The sequence below is a fragment of the Physeter macrocephalus genome, chromosome 18 (genome assembly GCF_002837175.3).
Source record: "Physeter macrocephalus isolate SW-GA chromosome 18, ASM283717v5, whole genome shotgun sequence".
NCBI lineage: Eukaryota > Metazoa > Chordata > Mammalia > Artiodactyla > Physeteridae > Physeter > Physeter macrocephalus.
Window position 1 is genome coordinate 91,006,952 of NC_041231.1, and position 22,966 is coordinate 91,029,917.

Sequence of the window (22,966 nt, forward strand, 5' to 3'; positions counted from 1 at the left end):
CATCACAATTATATTTCAGAAAATGAAAGACAAAGGAAAAGACTTGAAAGCAGCCAAGGAGAAATAATGCATTAACTAGAGAGAAACATCAACTCAGATGTCAGCGGATTTCCCTTATGAAACTCTGGTGGCTATACGAAAGTCATAAGTCCTGAAAGAAAAGAACTTTCTATCACAAAATTCTTTATCTGGCTAAATTATCCTTTAGGAATGAAGGGGAAATAAGAGCATTCTCAGATGAAGGAAAAACTAAAAGAATTTGTCACTAGCAGATCTACTCTTAAAAAAGTTGCTAAAGAAAGTCTTCACACAGAAAGGGAATAACAAAAGAAAGACTCTTGGAACTTCAGAAGGAAAGAAAGAACAATGGAAAGAACTGCATATATAAATAGACTGTCCTTTTCCTTATGACATTTATGTCATATTTAATGATTATAACAAAAATTATACCATCTGATACTCATGAGAATGGTATTTAAAAGTGTGGAAGACCCTAAATGGAAAGAAGTTTCCACACTTCACTAAAGGATGTAAAATACTGATGCCAACAGGCTGTGATAAATCATAGATAGATAAATGATTGATAGATGGATCGACAGATAGATAGACAGACCCATAGAATAAAGACACTCAGAAACATTTGAAATAGACTAAAATGGAATCCTAAAACTGTTCAAGCAACACAAAAAGTGAAGAAAAGAGAAACAGAGAAACAAGAACCAGAAGAACAAAGAGAAAGCAAATAATAAAATGTCAGACTTAAGCATTAATATATCATTAATTACCTAAAATATCAATGGTCTAAATATATCAATCAAAAGACAGAGATTGGCAGAGTGATACAGGATTGATTAATACAATTCATGTAATCTGAACAATAGAGAGAATACAGACTGAAAAAAAATGAATAGAGCCCCAGTGACCTGTGAGAGAACAACAAAAAAATCCAACATGCATCTCATCACAATCCCAGGAAAAAAAAGAGAAGGAAAATGGGTGTGAAAGACTACTCAAAGAAATAATGGCTGAAAACTTCCTAAATGTGGGAAAAGATACAAACCTGCAGATTGAAAAAGCTCAGCAACTCGAAACAGGACAAACCCAAAGAAATCCACACCAAGACACATCACAATTATATTTCAGAAAATGAAAGACAAAGGAAAAGACTTGAAAGCAGCCAAGGAGAAATAATGCATTAACTAGAGAGAAACATCAACTCAGATGTCAGCGGATTTCCCTTATGAAACTCTGGTGGCTATACGAAAGTCATAAGTCCTGAAAGAAAAGAACTTTCTATCACAAAATTCTTTATCTGGCTAAATTATCCTTTAGGAATGAAGGGGAAATAAGAGCATTCTCAGATGAAGGAAAAACTAAAAGAATTTGTCACTAGCAGATCTACTCTTAAAAAAGTTGCTAAAGAAAGTCTTCACACAGAAAGGGAATAACAAAAGAAAGACTCTTGGAACTTCAGAAGGAAAGAAAGAACAATGGAAAGAACTGCATATATAAATAGACTGTCCTTTTCCTTATGACATTTATGTCATATTTAATGATTATAACAAAAATTATACCATCTGATACTCATGAGAATGGTATTTAAAAGTGTGGAAGACCCTAAATGGAAAGAAGTTTCCACACTTCACTAAAGGATGTAAAATACTGATGCCAACAGGCTGTGATAAATCATAGATAGATAAATGATTGATAGATGGATCGACAGATAGATAGACAGACCCATAGAATAAAGACACTCAGAAACATTTGAAATAGACTAAAATGGAATCCTAAAACTGTTCAAGCAACACAAAAAGTGAAGAAAAGAGAAACAGAGAAACAAGAACCAGAAGAACAAAGAGAAAGCAAATAATAAAATGTCAGACTTAAGCATTAATATATCATTAATTACCTAAAATATCAATGGTCTAAATATATCAATCAAAAGACAGAGATTGGCAGAGTGATAAAAAAATGAGGCACTCTATGTTGTTTCAAAGAAACTCACTAATGACATGGGTATGTTGAAAATAAAAGGAAAAAAACATACACTGATATCACATAAAGAATATTCAAACCAAAGACGATTTCTGGAAACAAAGAGGAACATAAGGGTATTACATAATGATAAAAGAATCAATGCAGCAGGAATACATAATAACCCTAAATATGTATATCTCAAACAACACAGTCTCAAAATACATGAAGCAGAACATGACAGAACTGAAAGGAGAAATAAATAAATCTGCAATTATAATTAGGAACTTCAACATCCCTCTGAGAAACTGATAGAACTACTAAACAGAAAATCAGCAAGGATACTGAAGATCTGAACAACACAATCAAACAGGACCTAAATGACACATATAGAACACTCCCCCAACAATGGCGAAATACATGTTTTTTCCCAAGTGCCCAGGAACATTCACCAAGATAGATCATATTCTAAGCCATAAAACAAAGCTCAACAAATCTGAAAGTACTGAAACCATACGGTGTGTATTGAAACCACACAGCGTGTTCTCTGAGTATAATGGAAAACAAACAAACAAATCAATAACATAAGGACAATAAGAAAATCTCTAAACATGTAAATTAAACAACACATTTCTAAATAATCTACAGGTCACAAAGGAAATCTCAATGGAACTTAAAAATACACAGAACTTAATGAAAACAAAGCACAACATAAGAAAATATGTGAGATGTAGCTAAAGCAGTGCTGAGAGGGAAATTTTGAGCAGTGAATGCTTACATCCATCAGAAATAAGGCAAGGTCTGAAATCAATAATAAAATTTCATACCTCAAGAAACTAGAAAAAGAAGGGTGAAATAAACCCAACACAAGAAGAACGAAGGAAATAATAAAAAATAGTAGAAATCGGTGAAACTGAAAATAGGAAAACAACAGAAAAATCAATAAAACAAAAAGCTGTTTCTTTGAAAAAGATCAATACAATTGATAAAATTCTAGCAAGACTGACAAAAAGAAAGAAGACACAAACAACTAATATTAGGAATGAAATAGGGGATATCACTACAGATCCTACAGTTATTATAAAAGTTAGCAGGAGAATACTATAAACAATTTTATACTCATGGAGTTGATAACTTAGAAGAAATGAACAGTTCCTCAAAATTCACAAATTACCACAGCTCAACCAGGAAGAATTAGATCATCTGAACAGTCCTATAACCTTTAATGATATTGAAACTGTAATATAAAACTTCTGAAAATGAATTCTTCAATTCCAGATGGCTTTACTGGAGAAATCTAACAAACATGTAAAGAATTAAGATCAAATGTACCCAATCTCTTCAAGAAAATAAAAGAACAGGAAACCCTTCCCAACTAATGTGATGGGGCCAGTATTGCCCAATACCAAAATGAGACAAAGACAGTACAAAAAAAGAAAATTACAGACCAACCTCTCTCATAAATTTAGATTTAAAAGCCCTCACTCTCACACATACAAATCAGCAAACTGAATCCAACAATGCATAAAAACAGACCTTGATAGTTTCTGGTCCCCTCCTAAGTCTGGTCACACTACCTATCTCTTCAAAGGGTTTAACTAAATCAGTGAAACAGTCAGTTGGGGTCCTAGTAATAATATTATCATAACAGCAGTATAGTGACAAATACCCAAGTCTAGGTCAAATTATAAATTGACTTTTCCTATTAAAATTAATCATCCCAAAATAACTACAACTACATTTATAGGATAAAGAAAACATATCTACAGTATAAAAGTGATGGATGTACTTGATAATCTTTATTTGCCCCTCTAGAACCACTCTTGATCCTTTTCTATCATGTTAAGGACATTTGGAGGCTGATCTGACCAGACCGCATCCCTCTGGCTCTCCTGGCTTCTGACTTCTACTTGAGTTTGGCCAATGGTAGACACCAAGCAAGAGATTTGGAGAGTCAGTGGAGAAAGAGATTAGTGTATTGATTCTCTCCTCTAACTCCCTTCTTGCTGGAAATTGGCCAGGTTTCTCCACTGAAGCCCGGAGTTCTGGTCAGAGGCCCTCTCCTGCAGCTGCAGCTACCTACAAGTCTCTCTAGAGATTCCAACGTCCACTCTTTTCCTTTGCCCTGTGGGCCTAAATGTGTTAATGTCTCCCTGCTCTTGCCTATCTCAAAGATTTTTGTTATCCCTTTTAAGCTATCCTGAACTCTGATACAACTTTCAACTAGCCCCTTAAGTTCATTAAGCTCTCTTTATTTTCCTTATTTGTACATATCATCTTGTTTTCTGACAATGATATAGGTGGCTAGGGAGTGGCTAGATGAAGATGGCCCCTCAAGGATTTATCACTAGTGTGCATACAATAGGAGGGTGATATCTTTTTTCCTGACTCCAAAATCATAAGTATAAGAACATGCCACAGATAATGTAAAAATAATTGTTAAAAAAAATCAATGATTTAGACATTTTCTTTTTATATAATTTTGTAGATATTTCAGCCACTACTCTGGGCATATAAAAGGGTTTTTTAAATCCAGATAATTACCCAGTGGGATTCATTGGATATTTAGAAAAGGAAGAAACCTTGAAAATCAACTGGACAATCTTCCCATTTTAGAGATATATAAATAAATCCAAGAATGATTAAGTCACTTATATAAACTCATAAAATCGATGGCAAAAGTAGAAATAGAAACAAAGTTACCTGAGTTTAACCCAATGTGCATTCCAATAAACTGTACTATCTATTCGAAACTCTACTTTCCAAGTAAATACAGGTTTGAGCAGGTTTTGCTGCAAATCTTGCTCTCTCTTCTAAATCTATTTGCCTTATAACTTTAAACAAGCATATATGACCTATGCTTTAGAGGTAAAATTGCAATGAACAAATAAATGCTATACCCTAAATAGCCTGGAAAGCAGAATTCAACAGTAGATATTGACAAAGGGCACATTTTTGCAGTGGCTACCTAGGGCCCAGCAAATAGCATCTTTTGGAAATTGCAAAAACAAAAACTGAACAGTTCAGCTATTTCTAAAAAGTCTCATCAGTTTTACTCATATTTTGTATGTTACATTCCTTTAATCACCAAATAAATTCTCCTACATGACCAGTAAGTTTCCATAGATCCCTAAATGCCTATGTTTCTGACAATCAGTCCCTTCCTAGGTTGTACAATTACCAGCAAATCTCCTTCAGGCAGGCTCGTGTATCATCCACGAACTCAGCCAAATATCACATACCATATGTCAATATTTCTGCTTGTATGTCCTAAATGTATTTTCAAACAATTTTTTATTTGGAAGCTAAAGTGACTATCAGACAACATTTCGAAAATATCTCCTTTCCTCTGGGCTCTACGCCTGTGTTTATAGATGTCCCTCCATAACTGAACAGAGAGGGGAAAACGTGCTTTTTATGGGAGTAATTTTTTCTCTTTCCCCCCATTTATTCGTCTGGGAAGAGGAAATTAAAAAATATGAGCCATGGAGTTGAACATACTATAAACTATATCTATTTTTGGCAGGCAGCAGACCTATGTACTGTCTTTAGAGTGGCGTGGGACAAACTCACTGCTTCCGTTTGCTGTTTGCTTAGGCTAGGATTCTGTGTAGTATATTTCTCTAAAATGACAGCAAAGTGCACAAGGACGATATAGAGAACAAAGCAGATGCCAACAGCAGGGTGAACCCAAACTAATTGGATAATATTGCTATAATTTTTCAGCCTTTCCTTACAGGACTAAGCTTGCCTTGAGTGAAATCTCATAGATTTTCACATCCCGTCTACCATCTCAAAGCGAGAAACGAGGACATTCCGTCAACATCTGAGGACCAGTCAGCTGCAGCCCTGACCGAACAGGGGGTGTTGTTAGGGGGCAAAGGGAGGTGACGCTGAGAAAATAAGTTCTTGAACCCTAAAAACAGGTATCTGAACAAACTTTAAAAGAAATCATTTCAACAGTGTGAAATATCTGTTTGGTATCTTGAAAATCACATATTCATTTTGCGTACCTCATTAGCAATTTTGGTATTATTCCAATAAAATGGAAAACAGAGAATAAGGAACACAGTTTTCACTGGGGAAAAAACACATAACTTTATAAGGGCCTAAAGAGAAGGGTGCCATGGGGAGACAGGGGTGCAGAAAGGAAGCAAGGAAGGTGCAAAGGGGAGAGCTCATCAGCTTCGAGGGATGGACTGGCTCCAGTTCTGAGCTCAGAGGAGAAAAGTATGCATCCTCTGTTTACTCCTTCCAAACCAAATTGGGTCAGAACTCAAGGAAGCGCCATAACTACAACCATTCAGCTTCAAGAATGGGGAAATAAACTTCTGTGAACTGGCATTTGAAACTAACCACCATGTTAAGCCCGGTTCTATGGCCATCTAGTTCAAAATGGTTTACAAGTAAACTTTTGGAACAAAACCTCTCCTAGGTAAGGGATTTCCTATAAAGAGAAAAACAAAGAAAAAACTATCCCAGGAACAAATTTACCTATGCCTAGGAAAACTTATAAAGTTGTAGAAAGAGACAAGTTACAATTTAAAATTTTTCCAAGCCACCAAATCACATATTTTGGGTAAAATAAACTTAGCCCTATTTATTAATGCTTTAACAATGACTGTGCTACATATTAATTTAAATCTCACTATTCATTAACACTATGTACATAACTGCATTTGAATTCATGTAAACCATTAATTTGTTTATTGGTAGTTCTCTAGTGAGGCTAGAGAACTGAGGCTTGAAAAATAACTTTTTAAAATGAGTTAATCATTTAAAGTGTGATTAGGTCTTCCAATTTTAGTGATAACATTCTTATCTAACATAATGAAAAATCACTGATTACTTGATTTCCCTATTTTCAAATATTTTGGGGGACTTCTCTGAAATTGCCTTTTTTAGTCATGTGTTAGTTTATTCATGTGTTTATTATCTGCTTCTCTGACTAGAGTACAAATTCCATGAGGGCAGGCACTTCGTATTGGGTACAGAGCACAGAGGAGTTGTTGAGGGGATGAATGAATGAAATGAAATTATTTTCCTAGATCCACCTTACCCAAAAAGTGTAAATGCTAAAGCTTCTAATGGGATATTTGAATCTGTGGCTAATCTGTTAGTTAAAATAGAATAATCTGAAATTCAAATTACTTCCAAAGATCTTTTAATTATCAGTAAATCATTAGCTGATAAATTCACTACCAACATGGTAACTATCTCAATCTCTACCAAAAAAAAAAAAAAAGTCAGTTTCAATTATACTCTTCTAAATATAATCCTATAAGGCAAACACTAAGGAAAATAATTCTAAGCCATTAGGTTGATAACTAAAGGCCAACATCATCTAATAGAGAATGCTCTTGGCTTGAGAGTCAAAAGACCAAGATTCTAGTCTAAACATTTACTTACTAGTTGTGGGAACCTGTGTAGCCTTTTGACCTCTCTGAGCTAAAACCTCATCTGTAAAATGTCAAGATTTGATATGATTACTAAGATCTATACTTGCTTGAAAAGTCTATCAGAACAATAAATTGTTAGCTAGACGAAAATTATAGCATGCATATATACATAACAGTAATAGATAACACATATAGTTCTCACTAAGGGCCAGGCATTCTCCCGAGCACTTACCATTGATTAACATGCAAAATCTTCACAAACAAGCCTATGAAGGAACTTTCATCCTCCCCATTTGCTTCTGGAAACTGAGACCAAGACATGTTAGATGACTTTTTCAAGGTCCCGACAGATAGACGTGCACAGCTAATCAACCCCAAGTGACCTGCCCTCTGCCTGCCTCTTATCCACCTGGTCCACCACTTCTGACATCTCTGCGCTCAAAGCATGCTGGACTTCTCCCTGGAACCTGAGCATGCAAACTTGTTCTCATCTCAGATCCTTTGCACTAGCTGTTCTCTTTGCTTGGAGGATTCTTTCTCCGGATCTTTGTGTGGCTGGTTCCCTCTCATCGTTCAGGTCTTGTATCAAAGGTCATGGGCCTGTCCTGATTCCTCTAACCAAAGTCGTCACCACAGTTAGTCACCTCTTTTTCTTCACAGCATCCAAAACCATCTGAAATTATCTCATTTGGTGGTTTATGAATTCATTAGTGTTTATTATCTGTCTCCCCTGACTAGAATATAAGTTCCACAATGGCAGGGGTTTTGAATTTTCATCACTGTACCTTCAATACCTAGAATAGTGCAGGGTACAGAGTAGTTATTGACAACAGGAATAAGTGAATGAGTGAATGAATGATAACGTAATCAAAATGATTTTCCCACACTCCTCTTAGTTTTTCAAAAAGTGTCAATGGTAAAGTGACTCATAGGATATACTGAATCTCTGCTATGCCATTTTAGTAAGAAGTATTTTCAGACAATGAAGAAATGAGTTTACTGACAATATTTAGTACTAGCATTTCTCAGAATTTCTGCTTTACTGTCAACTCCTAACAATATAATTATGTAAACATTTCTTTTTTTTAATTAAATGAGTATATTCATTTCAGAGAAGAGTCCAGATCTTTTACTAAATCACCCAAGAAACTGAGTGACAATATGAGTCATCAAAAACATTAAGCTCATAGAATCTAATACTTCCAAGAAGGCTTAAATTTTATATGAAAATTTATATGCTCAAAGAGCACAGCACAAGTGATATGCAACAGCAACCATGTTTCATGTCCTCCCTAAGGAAGGTGGGAAAATATCATTTTAGCAGTAAAGAAAAACCCTGTAGAGGGAACAGTGAGCGAATCTTGAGTGCAGTCTGACTGCATATTGGGGCAGCTTAAAGTACACAAGGGTCCCTGGACTAGAAGGACATATAACAATGAAAGGTCAAGGCCTTCGCTGTTCTCAAAACTCTCACCCTCACTTCCATAAATCATTTAAGGTAGCGTTCAAAATCTATACACTATACTAAGAAAATATAAACTCTCAACTAAGAGGATAAAAAAATGAAATCGAAGGAAAATGACACTAGAAGAAGTTAGTTGAAGCCAGGACTGAAGTGAATACATAAGATGCCTGTGGATCTGGACCTTTGCTGGAAGAAGGTCATATACTGACCCTACCTTTTCTGGCATCCAGTGCAAGGGTGGGCCGTGGGGGACACAGCCAGGAAGCTCAGCATTCAGCTGTGGCCCAATCAGGTACCTTATTCATAGCATGGATGAGAGGGGCAAATGTGGCCCAGGACAGGCATTCCTATTTTTGTAATCCAACAAACTCTTCTCCCATGGGTCCTCATAAAGATGGCACTGGGCGATGAAACAAACCCCACAGCATTCTTACACTAGATGCAGTAATATGTTTCATAAGACTGTTTTCTTATAGAATTACTCACTGTAGGCTGGGGCACTGCACTAAAGAAGCAATTCAATAAAAGCAATTATATGAGGGGCCAACAGCAATAAGCAGTCAATTAATGCAATTCTCAGCTGGACCGCATATACTTCATGTGTGTGTGTGTGTATGTGTTTATAAATATACTTTTGTTCAAGTGAGTTTTTCTTAAAATTGGAGCAGCAGGGACCTTAAGGTAGTATTCCTTAACAGGTACCTGGAGCACAGCTGTCCCATGTTCTGTCTTAGCTTGGAACCATACGCCTAAATTGGGATGGACTAACATCTTTTTAGAAAAGTTGATGTGCCTGCCCAACAGGACGTACAGTGCATAGAAAGCCTCTCACTACAGGAAGATGCAACAAGTTCTCTGGGATGTAATTTTGTATATACGGATGAAGGGACCAATGGTTCCCCAAAGTTCTCCAGAAAAGGATAGATGGCTGAGGAAAAAGTTAGCCTGAAAATTATATATGCAGGCAAACCAATCATGCCTGCCCCTTGGCCTTTTTTTTTTTTTTTTTCCCAAGTGTCAGGAAAATACCCTCAGAGTAGTTAATCTTGAATAGCAGGCCATTCTCTATATAGTAGAGAATTGACTGCAAAATATATACCTGGAGAGCTAAATGAGTTAACCTATTACATAAGATCATAAATTATAAGGCAGTTGTATGGACAGCTTGCCAAGTTGATGACTGTTGTTTTGGAGTGATGCACCTAAACCCCTCTGCTTGGCAACAGATAGCACAGCCAGGTGTCTATTAAGGCCATTGCTGGTTCGTGGTACTTATGTTATGCACTTCCATAGAAAATAAGATTACCTCTCTATTCTCTGCTTTATTGTAATACTCTAAGGGACTATAACATACATTTAATATTTAGTATATTTATATGGTCGATTATCATATTTTTATATTAATTCACATATATTAATATAAATATCATATAACAATAAATATTAAATATTTAGTATATATATTTTATAAAAACAGACTTCTGAACTCTTCTGTAGCAATCTCATGGAGGACATTGTTTATACTACCCTCTTAATGAGAAACCTTGCAAGAACTTTCTTCCTGGGATTAGGACACAAAATAATTGTACCTCTTAAACAATTGGTCTATTTTTAAACACATGAACTCTGTGAACTATGGAACTGTTAAGGTTACAATTTTTCAGTTAATTGTTAAAAAGATTAGTGCTGATTTTTGGTCTACTTATGGCAGTGTAGAGGTTTTTATAACATGCATTTGATATCCTTATCATTGTTTATCTTTTAAAGTAAATTATTTTTAATTTACTCTGAGTGTTATGTTGTATTTTCTTGTGTTTTAAGTCTCCTTTAAATCTACAATAGTAGAATAGACTTGCCAACAACCTGTTTTCTCTTTGGAAAAAATATGAGATTGAGTAGCCTGTTTTATTTTTTAAAAAAAAGAAAACAAAGCTGGTGTACATTTTTTTTCTTTTCTTTGGTTTTTTTTTTTTTCCGGTACGCGGGCCTCTCACTGTCGTGGCCTCTTCCCCTTGCGGAGCACAGGCTCCGGACGCGCAGGCCCAGCGGCCATGGCTCACGGGCCCAGCCGCTCCGCGGCATGTGGGATCTTCCCGGACCGGGGCACGAACCCGTGTCCGCTGCATCGGCAGGCGGGCTCTCAATCACTGCGCCACCAGGGAAGCCCCTGGTGTACATTTTTAATCAGATGACTAACCATATAATCAGTCTAAGATTTGGAGGAGGAGAAAATAAATATATCATCGACTTATGTTTTTGTTACTTTGGAATAGAACTGAAGATGAGAGCATAATTCCCAAATATCCTTAAAAGTTTAAAAATTAAATTAAACTGATTTCCCTTAAGGTGCTGAGGGGTTTTCTTGGAGGGAGGAGGGTTTGCTGCTGCTGTTTTATCTAAGACTATTTGTGAAAAGTCTAACTGTGAAATAAAACTAAATAAAAAAGTTTTAGTACATATATAAACTAAATTAGTCCCATGTTATGGGACTTCTTAAATCATTGGTTATAAAATTGGAATCTTTTGGGCTTCCCTGGTGGCGCAGCGGTTGCGCGTCCGCCTGCCGATGCAGGGGAACCGGGTTCGCGCCCGGCCACAGCACAGGGAGGCCCGCATACCACAAAAAAAAAAAAAAAAAAAATTGGAATCTTTTGTGAAAGTATTTACTTTTAATATCTTAATTTTTTTGCCCTATATCATGCAGAAGTTATTTTCTTCAACTACTACGTATATCCCAGAATGCCCCTCAATACGTTTGTCATATTATTATATGTTTTGGCAGCCACTAAAACACAGTACGATGAGTTTAACAAGGATATGAATATGGTAATATTTTTGTAAGTCTTGCAATATTTGGTAACTCAAGTACTCCAATTTACTCAGTTTGAATAGGTATAGTTTGAATAGAAATTTTTTTAAAAGCTTAATAGGAATAGTTCAAATAAAAACATTCAAACAAATTCCTTAAATTTCCATCCCCAAATTTCCAATGTAGCCATATTTTTTAAGTGTTTACAGTAACATCAATTTTCTATTTCAATATGTTTTTATAACAAATATTTAATAACGTGTAATGGTTTTGTCTAGTTACATGGGCTCTATCATTCTAAGATTTTATTTCTTACTTCCATCAAATACTTGGTATAACATTTTCTTTACTGTCAAATACAATTTTCAAACATACTGAACGCCATATGTGGATATGCAGATATTTTCAATTCAGAAAATGAGGTAACAAAAGAAAAAATTTTTTTTTTGCTGAAACTGTTCTTCAAATTAAAAATTTGCTAAACAATCATTATCCAAACATTTTGGAGAAGACAGAAACTGGTAGAAAAGAAAAAGTGAATGAATGTGAACAAAATGAAATTGAGGGAGAAAATTAACCTGTTAAGCAAATATGCTTTAACTTCTAAGAAGCAACTGTGGGGTCTCTTTATGTAACACTTTCTAACAGCTAAGAGGTGGCATAGAAATATTTTCATTAGTAAAACCAAGCTTTTGGCAGCAAACAATTCTTTGCTTTTTTTACGGTAACAAGAATAGCCAGCGTGTGATTTTAAGATGAGACTCATTCTGCAATCACATATAAAAATCAGGCGCATTGTCTTATATCACATTGTACTTAGTACACAAAAATCTAATTTGTGCCCTAGTTTAAGACTTTGACGCAGAAGTTTTCTATGTTTTCCTGTTTGTTTGTTTTAAATCCTAACCTTATATAAGAATAATATGGTTTAAAAAAATCAAGACTTTATTGGGTAGTCCTATGATAATTTGAACACATGCAGTAAATCTGGTTTTCGTGATGTCAGTAATCAGCAGAATGAACTCTATGCAAATACATTCATCAGCTCTGAGAAAGTGAAATTATCAACTGACATACAAAGGAAAGGAAACCTGGAGTGTCATTTGAGATCCAGGCACTCTAAGTATATAGCTTAAAAGCCCTTTATAAATAAAATTTATTATATTTTACTGTAATCACTTCCAGCAAAATCAGCAAGTGGTGTTAAAATAATGGACTTTCCCCAGTGCCATTAATATAACTTTGAGTATAAATAGTAATTGAATTTTCCCATTGTCTCAAAAACTATGCACCTTTGCTTAGTACCTGAATTACTTGAAAACTGTTGGATATAGTACATATGTTATGAAGCTTTAGCAAATAGCTATGCAACAACACAAGAACAACCTCTAAAATTAAAGAATGAAAATTAAAATAAATATTAAAAAGAAAAAATTCTTGTCCTTCAAAAGAGAGCAAAAATAAAAAATCAAACTCCAGTTTTGTTTTGTTTTGTTTTTACTAACAGATGCTCCATCTTTCCAATTATTTACGTACTTCCAACTCTCTAAACAGATAGTTTTATGATATTAACAAAAAAAATTTTCTTCAACTTGTTAGTGCTCTCTCATTTTCCTTGTCTCTAGAATATTCAAGAAAATAAGTCTAGAGAAGGAAAAATGTTAGTTATCACAGTCTTGTCCACAGAGAAATGATAGTTGAGAAAATAGATATTTCCCAAAGAAGGAGGGAAAGAGCAGATGTTCTAGAAATGAGCATTACAAAACATGCACATTTAGAAGAGTAGACAAAAATAATGAAACAAGAAACAGTCCAGATGTCAGAAGACAACCCAGAATCAAAGCCACAAAAGACAATGTTTCAAGAAGCAGGGTGTGGTCTAAAATATCCAAGTCTACAGAGATGTTATGGAGGATGAACACTGAGCAAAGGCCATCATATATGGTTAAAAGAACATATGAATGGTATGCTAGAACAGTCACAGGGGAAACAAAGAATTAATTCAGATCATGAGGATACAGAGTAGACATGTAGACATGAGATGTTGACCATTCATTCTAAAATTGTGGTAGTAAAAAAACAGAAATGTCAGAGCAGTAGCTACACATATATGATAAAAATATATCATTATATTATTCTCATCTCTCCTCAGTTTTGGGAATATTCATCTTTGCCAGATGATTTATCAGCTACTTATTTTGTTGACTTTTTTCATTTAATTACTCTTCTTGATATTTTATGTTATTTAAAATCTGCAGTGAGACCTACTTATCTAGACTTAGTCCAAATTCCAAAAGAGTGGGACATTTTTTTCAAAACAGCACTTGAGCTACTTTCATTTAAAGGCAATTCAACAACTCTATCATGTAGTAAATACCTAGCACAGGTACATGCTAGTTAAGTATTCTTCACAATTAATTATATGATGCTTCATAAAATATTGTGCTTTGCATTCTATTTTTAAAATTCAACTCAAGTTACACATGCTTCTATTGAATTACTGCATCAAATTGGAATTGGAAAAAGTACACCATGAATAAAATCTAAAGAATATTAAAATTCACTTAAAAGATACTGTGCAACACAGTAAATAATATCCCTTTATACCAGCGGTCCCCAACCTTTTTGGCACCAGGGCCCGGTTTCTTGGAAGACAATTTTTCCACGTACGGGGGGTTGGGGGAGGGGGGGATGGTTCGGGCGGTAATGCAGCGATGGAGAGCGGCAGATGAAGTTTCCCTCACCCGCCGCTCACCTCCTGCTGTGAGACCTGGTACCTATCAGGCCACGGACCGATACTGGTCCACCGCCCGGGGGTTGCGGACCCTGTTTTATACTATCCTTAGAAAAAGGATTAATAAGCAGTAGTCCTAAAGTATCTCTACGGTCCCTCCTGCATGCTTACTATGTAATCCTGTGGTTTCTAACTTCTCCCCGTAGAAACTTTAATTTTAAGGGAGCCCCAAATTGGGGTGAGCGCTCCTTAAATGACTTTAAAATTAATAGTCACATTATTACTGTCAGCATACATTGAGATATAACACTGTAAGACAAATATATTTTATTCTGTATTTGACTGTTATGAAAGGGTGGGGAGAATAAACTGGTGGGTAGGTAGAAGAAAGCACTGAAAAAGGTAAACTACCAGTTGTTACAGGGAAAGGTAAATTATAGTTGCCCATGACATTTGTTGCTAATTATGACAATCATCTTCCTAGACCACAGGAGGATAATGATACTCAATCAAGAGCAAGTACTCACAATTTCCTCCCCAGGCTCCACAGCCCCATCTGATTCAGTTTCTGTGTCCAAGTGGGAATCAGATTGTTCTTTCTTGAATTAGTTCTAAACCATTCTTTAACCCGTTTTCTACCCCACTATCAAAGAGCTCTTTGTCTTGGGATTGAGCAACCTGACTGTGAAAAAAATGACAAACTAAGAGAGAAAAGAAGGAAAGGGATCGATTCAAACTAGGAAGATACACGTGAAGAATAAAAGCAACATACAGACATCTGAAAACCAATACATTTGCCATATAAACAAACAAAATACGATAAAAGCATAGTTATAAGCTGTCTTATGCTACGTTGAATAATTCTTAAGGCATATTACACAAGAGCATTTCTAAACTTTATCTTGAACCTAAAATAGGTCTGAAGCCACCAATTTCAATGCTAACTTTTAAATGAAAAAACACACCCGAAAACATAATTATTGAAGACTAGACAAATAATACTCTAAATAACAGTGTCCTTAATTTTTCAGTACAGTTTTCATGTACTTCTATATGTACATGAAATATTTACTCAAAATATACACTCCATTTTCATATATTCTTTATAAATAAAGGCAATTACTTTAAATAAATACAAATTAACTGGATACTTGTATAAGGCTTTAAATACCATGTTGTATAATACCAGAAATGTGTAAACTAGAAAAAACTGTATGCTCTGATTTTTGTTTGATAAAACAGAGTCATCACAGACACTGACCACATAAAGAAATATATGATAAATGCTGACCAGAGGTTCTCCTTGCACAGTAGGATAGATAAGATGAAGTTTAAATTGTAGTTGGTGCAATTGTGAGAATAAAGAAGAAATCTTTGATATGTCAGAAAAATCTGCAAAGGTGGTTAGGGGATTTAGCTTGGTCTATAGGAATAAAAGAAACAGCCATTCATTATCACTACCATCACCATCCATCACTCCCCTCGTTGTCACTGCCATCATCATTTCAAAACCCCTACAGAGTCTGTTGCCATAAAAATTTCCATACACTGGGCAAGTTACTGCCTGTCAGCTCCAAATCCACACTTCTTTACCCACTCTCTGATAATGGAACTTTAAACATTTCTCCTTTGCAGCAAGCATGATAATACGCTTTGTCAATAGAAGGCACTGGAGGACATTATAGAGGTGGGACTTGTCTCCCTACTTCCCAGTGGGAGTCAGTGTTCTACGTATATTTTCACACGTTTAAGGAAAAGGATGCTTGGAAACAGGCAGATCCAGGTTTGGGGACTCAAAGCATTTTGGGGGTCCCACTATAAAAACAATACCAAATTATGGATACAAAATTAAGTATAACAGTAAATATTTACTTGGGATGAAAAAATAAACAGCAACAGATTTCAACATGTAAAAGCTGACAGATACCACAAACATTAAAAACCAAAGAAAAATAAACATTTCTATTCATAGCCTGACAGACCCACCTCTACAGTGAGTTTTGCCTACATTTTTTAGCTTCAACCTCTTTGACTGCCTCTTTTGCAAAGATGCTAGATAGCTAATTCAGTCTCTCCTTGAGCATGGTTAACCAACATTTATTTTCGTTTTATTATTGATAGTTTTTAAATGATGTTTTTAGCTTCTTGACGCATTATTAGTAATTTAATTAAAAGTTTTGTCGATAACTTTGAAAACCTCTATCAAGTCTTTGTTCATGTGAGTGTAGAATTCAGAACAACTTTCCACAGCCAAGGTCCTGGATCTAAATATTTATTTATTGTAAACCGTATTTTTCCTGCATTAGCCACACAGGTCCATGCTCAGCACCACAGGACATGTTCATTTGGCCCTGATCCTTCCTATCCAGATGCGAGTGAGAGAAAATAGTCAGTAGAAGTAATTCTGGAAGCCATTCCGAAACCAGAATGACCAGCAGTGATTTAACTCTACATGAAAGTGACTATGAATCCCAGAAACTGATCCCGATGTACCCAAAATACCATCCGACGTGAACATTTGGAGGTAACAATTACATTGATTATCCTGATTGTGTATTATGGGCGTATACATATATCAAACATATCAAATTGTACACTTTAAGCAGGTGCAGTTTATTGTATATTGAGTACAAATTTGTTCTCATTAGTCAGAGAACAGTCGCATCAGTCAGAATCTCATCGGCGGACAGAAAACACAGTAATTTGAGCAGAGAAAGTTTGATATAAAGAGTAGTTAACTGTTGAGTTTGTGAGCTCTTCTCCCTGTAGCCCTGAATGGTCACCCTATTCTGTATTGAACGCACGGCATGATACAACCAATTTAAGAGTCTTTTATCAATAAAGTTTGCATTAACTATAAAAAAGAGTAATGCACTATAATGAAGGGTAATGATAAAGATATAAAGAAAGCACTCAAGAATCACATAAGCTTGAGGGAGAGTACTCAAGGAGGAATGAACTTGGAAGGGGGTGCCCTCCTCAAGGCTGAATTAAGACCTTATTAGAAAAGTTGGTCCTGCAGCCCACCACACATGGCAGGGAAGTTCGCTGGATTGGCTCGGCCTGAGCTGGTCCACAGGTGTTGAGGAAGCAGGAAAAAATAAATAGGTAAATTAAAAACCTCCCCCAGCTGCAGGTGAAACCGTGCCGGTGAATGACAGCACAAGAGGAGTCAAAGCTCTGGAGTACACTCACTGGTAGGGTGAAATGCGTCCAGGAGTAGGCAGTGTCAATGACAGGAGGGTTGTGAGAAACAACCCTATGGGGTGCAGATGGGTCAAGGCTGGTGGGACATTGTGCAGAGGAGGCTGAAGTGTAGGGAGCCTGCCGACCAAAAGGGCAGAGCAACACCTGGAGCATACTGTGTCCAAGTCAGCAGGGCCACAGTGAATGCAGTGGCCAGGGCTGTGAGCTCACTGAAGGGCTGAGTGCTCTGGATGTGTTGCTGAGGCAGTGCCCTGCTGGCACCCATGCAGCTGGGGCAAAGAAGGGGCAGAAGAGCAGCCCACTGGAACCGTTAAGTCTGAAACTGTGAAAGATCTGAAATGTTATGAGATCTATAAACCAACAAGTAAGCCTGCCACAGAGGCAGATACATGTGTATGTGCATGTATACATAAATGCGGGGGGGGGGCATACAACCTCTCGTTCAGGGAAGAGCACTTTTACATACACAGCAGTTTGTGTCCTTCGCTCATGACTCAGTTCTCCCACAGGATGATGCAGGGGAACATCACATGCTCTATTTCCACGTGTGGAAACTGTTCCAGATGAAAATGTGGTGTGACGTGGTAGAGCACATGTACCCTGTGCATAAAAATGAGCTTTGCACCACAGGATAGGAACTCCAAAGTTATGAAACTCACAAAGCTTATAGAGGGCTGCTGGCACACCTGCCAGCCTCCTCTTTAGAGAGACCTTTGCTCCAGAATACAAACAAACCCTCTCTGGGGATTCCCTCCTCTCCCCTCTGTAACACCACCCCGGAACATAAACAAATGTAAACAAATGGATCTGCGGGGATAAATCTGTATCTCTCTCCAGATGCCTCTATCTCCATGGTTCTAGTCAATCATCCTTCAACCCAGGTGCCAATGTTCTTTGCTTAAAAGCCTGACGGCAAAAATTTGAAAATATACATAGAATATTGACTCCCCACAGGAAGAAGGAAGACAAATCCCTCCTCTATAATGTCCTTCAGTGCCTGCTACTGACGAAGCGTATCATCATGTTTGCGGCAAAGGAGAAATGTTTAAAGCTCCATTGTCACAGAGCAGGTAAACAGTGGATCTGGGGCTGACAGGAAATAATTTGATAACTAGCATAGCTAATAAAGAAGATTGCAAACTTTATGTATATAAGTCTGACAACTAGATGAAAATGACAAATTCCTTAGAAGACATGAACTATTAAAGCTCACTCAAGAGGAAACAGATAATCTGTATAACACTGTACCTATTAAGGAATTGAATTTGTAATTTAAAATCTTCCCATAAAGAAAACCCCATGTCTAGATGGCCTGATCGGTCGATCCTTTTTTTACCGAATTATAATCAACATACAATGTTATATGAATTTCTGGTGTACAACACAGTAGACATATTTGATATTTTTATACGTTATGAAATGATCATGACGATAAGTCTAGTCACCACCTGTCACTTTATTTGTCAATTCTATCAAACACTGAAGGAAGAAATAACAAATTCTACACAAATTCTAGAAATGTGAAGAGAAGGTATGATAATAGCATTACTTTAAATCCAAAATCAAACACATGACAAGAAAAATAACTACAGACTAGCATCCCTCATGAACACAGATGCAAAAAATTAACATTTTAGCAGATCAAATCCAACAATATATAATTTTAAAAAGAAAATGCATTATAACTAAGTGGGATTTACCCCAGGAATATGAGTCTGGTTTAACATTAAAAACTGCTCGATGTCATTCACCATATTAACTGATTAAAACACACGTGTGCATGCGCGCACACACACACACACACACACACACACACACACACACAGTCTCAATAGATGCAAAATATTTTAGACAAAATCCAAATCCATTCCTGATTAAAAGAAAAAAAACTCTCAGGAAAGTAACACTAGAAGGAAACTTTTTCAACATGATAATGGACAGCTACAAAAAATGTACAGCTAACATCATACTTAATGGTGGAACACTGAGTGCTTTTCCCCTAAAATCTGGAACAAGCAAATGATGTCTGCTTTTACCACATCTACTCATTATTTTACTGGAGTGCTAAGTCAATGTAATAAGACAAGTAAAAAGAAAGAAAAATATCCAGATTGGAGACAAAGAAGTTATTAAACTGTCAGTATTCACAAATGATATGATCACCATATAGAAAATCCTATGAAATCCACCCCAAAAGTCTACTAGAACTAAAAATTGAGTTTAACAAGGTCATGAGATCCAAGATCAACACTAAAAAAAAATCAATGGTATTTTTATTTTTAAAAATCAAATGGTATTTTTCAATCAGTAATAAATAACCAATTGAAATTGAAAGAATACCATTTATATCAGTATCAAAAATATGAAATATTTAAGTATAAATATGACAAAAGATTTACATGGCCTATACGCTGAAAGCTACAGAACTCTGCAGAGAGAAATTAAAGAAAACTTAAGTAAATGGAGAGATGTACTGTGATCATGGATCAGAAAGGTCAATATCATTAAGATATAAATTCTCCCCAAACTGACTGAGAGATTCAATGCAATCCCAATAAAAATCTCAGCAGGATTTCTCAGCGAAATTGACAAGCTAATTCTAAGATTCGTATGAAAATTGAATATCCAAAAATACTTTGGAAAAAATTTAAAAAAAAAAAATTTGGAAGATTTATGTTATCTAAATCCAAGACTTATTATAAAACTACAGCAATCAAGACAATGTGGTACTGGCAGACAGAGAACTATATTAGTGAAACAAAACAGTTATTTCAAAAATGAACCCAGGGGAGTTCCCTGGCCGTCCAGTGGTTAGGACTCGGTTCTTTCACTGCCTTGGCCCGTGTTCAATCCCCGGTCGGTGAACTAAGATCCTACAAGCAGTGCAGCCAAAAAAACAAAAATAAACCCAAACATATGCGGGCAATTGATTTTTAACAAAGTTGCAAGTGGAAGAAAGGGAAGTTTTTCAACAAATGGTGCTGGAATAATTGCATATACACAATGCCAAAAAAAAAAAAAAGCCAAAAACTCTGATCAATACTTTATATCATACATGAGTTTGCAGAGGAACTACAAAAGGAAACAAGGAAGCTTTTGGGGTGATGTTATGGGTTTTGGTGAGGGCTTATATATATGCATATATCAAAACAGCAAATTGTATACTTAAAATATGTACAAGTGTATATGCAGTTTGTTGCATATCCATTACACTTCAGTAAAGCTGTTTTTAAAAATACTGATACGTTTATTTATTATCAATTACTTAAGTGCCTTTTTAATACACACATTCGTATAAACAAGTGCATGTTAGATATATTTAACAGACACTTGTACTCATAAAACAGAACAGCTATTATCACCGTTTGCTGTTTCTCGTCACAAATTTACACTAAGCACTTTATGAAAGATGAAACACTTCCACATGTGGAAAGAGTGTTCCAAATGAAAGAGCGCTCTTTGGTGGAAACCAAGAAGAGATTCTGTGTGCTTGGGCTTACTGTCCATGTTGCTTGGCTTCATTTACTTGGTGAGAATAACAAAGCTGACTGACCACTGAAGAATTCCGATCATCACAAGAGATGCCCACACAGTTGTTATTATTGAGGATTAGCCAGGAACTTGATCCAAGTTTCAGAAATGTAAACCCCCATAATTTGATCTCTGCTACAAGGACACGTAAAACAGTAGAATAAAGCAGACTCTCATCTCTAAGGGAGTTTAGATAGCTTCTATATTATAAGTGAAGAAAGTGAGGCCAAGAGAGATTCTTTATCCAAGTCTTGGTAATGGCAGTTAAATCTAGAATAGCAGGTTTGCTGTGACCAAATCCTGTGCCTTTTCCTTAGTATACCAGCACCATCCTCTGATTATTTTCCCCCTAAAATACCCGTTAATCATATCCTTTATAAAAGCATCTTCTTACATTGTGCTTAATTTAAATATTTTTGTTTAAGTATAATGAAAAATATTCTGCCAATCTTTTCTTTTGTCAAACCCATCTGCAGACTCCAGATTTGACCTTTTGGAAAATTAGCTATTTAATTTATACACACTGGGGACAATGTTCCCTGATTTTGTTCCTATCTCCTTCTAACTCATTTTTCATTACCTGTGGTGAAGACAATAGTCTCTGTCCTCCATGTGGAATAATTGTTTTGAAACCCTCTTTTAAAACAAAAGTACGAGGTTAAAAGTAGTTTCTGTAACAATAGACTCTTTAAATACAAGGAAAATATTGAAAATCCCCGGGATCTCTTAATCATATTACTACAATCCAGGTAGAATTAAGTTAGTTTAATTTTATATTTAAATATCCATTTATTTCTTTCTGATTTCAAAAGCATTTTATGTTCACTAAAAAACTGTAGAAAACAGAGAAAAGCTTTAAAAAGATAAAAATCATCCATAAACTCACCAACCAGGTATAGTCATTATTAAAATTTGGCAATTTTTAAATTTTATAAATAGACAGACATATAACTAAATATATTTAATTAACTGAAGAGCTATAGATATAGCTATAAAGATAGAAGCCATATCATATATAAGTTTAGTATATTTTCAATTACTATAATTCTTTCCTCATCACTGAAATTATTTGCAATATCATTCTTAAGAAATATATATTATTCAATCATTACTACCGTTGAGCAATTTGTAGTATACCAATTATACTATACTATACCACACCAATTACTATATAGTATGTAATATACTACAGCAATAGTATAAATTGCTATACTATTATTTCTTCTCCCATTACTGGACATATATATAGTCTTTAAGCTGTTTATTATAAACAATATGAGGCCAATGTATGTCAATCTTCATCAGCATTTCTGATTTTTTTCATAGGACATATTCCTGGAAAGTTGACATTAAATTTAAAAGTTAAAAATTTACCAATTATGGATGATCATATAAGCTAATTCAAGCTTACATAAAGTTCTTCTTTAAAAGGATTGTGTGCCAAGCGCACTTGGAATGTAAGAATGGAATGCATATAAAATGCCTTTTTCCATGCATAAGCAGCTAGCAGGAATAGCAGCTATCTAATTTTAAACATTTTGCTTTATTTCCCTTTATAGTAATAGTGGAATAATATTTGCACACAAATTCCCAGTATCTGGACATTATGGTGGATTTGAAACTGAAAAACTGTCATTGCCTAGAAGACTAGTTCCTAGAAGATCTATTTAAGATAAATTTTTAATAAAGGCATAAGCACATGGTGTCACCATGGTGATAAAAGGAAGCTGGGAATATTGTCTGATGGAATATAGGTTGAATTAAAAAATAGGTTGGTGATACAGTAGAAGAGGTTCTGCCAAAGAAAGGATCAGAAGCAAAAGCAGAAGGTTTTTCTGATGAAGGAA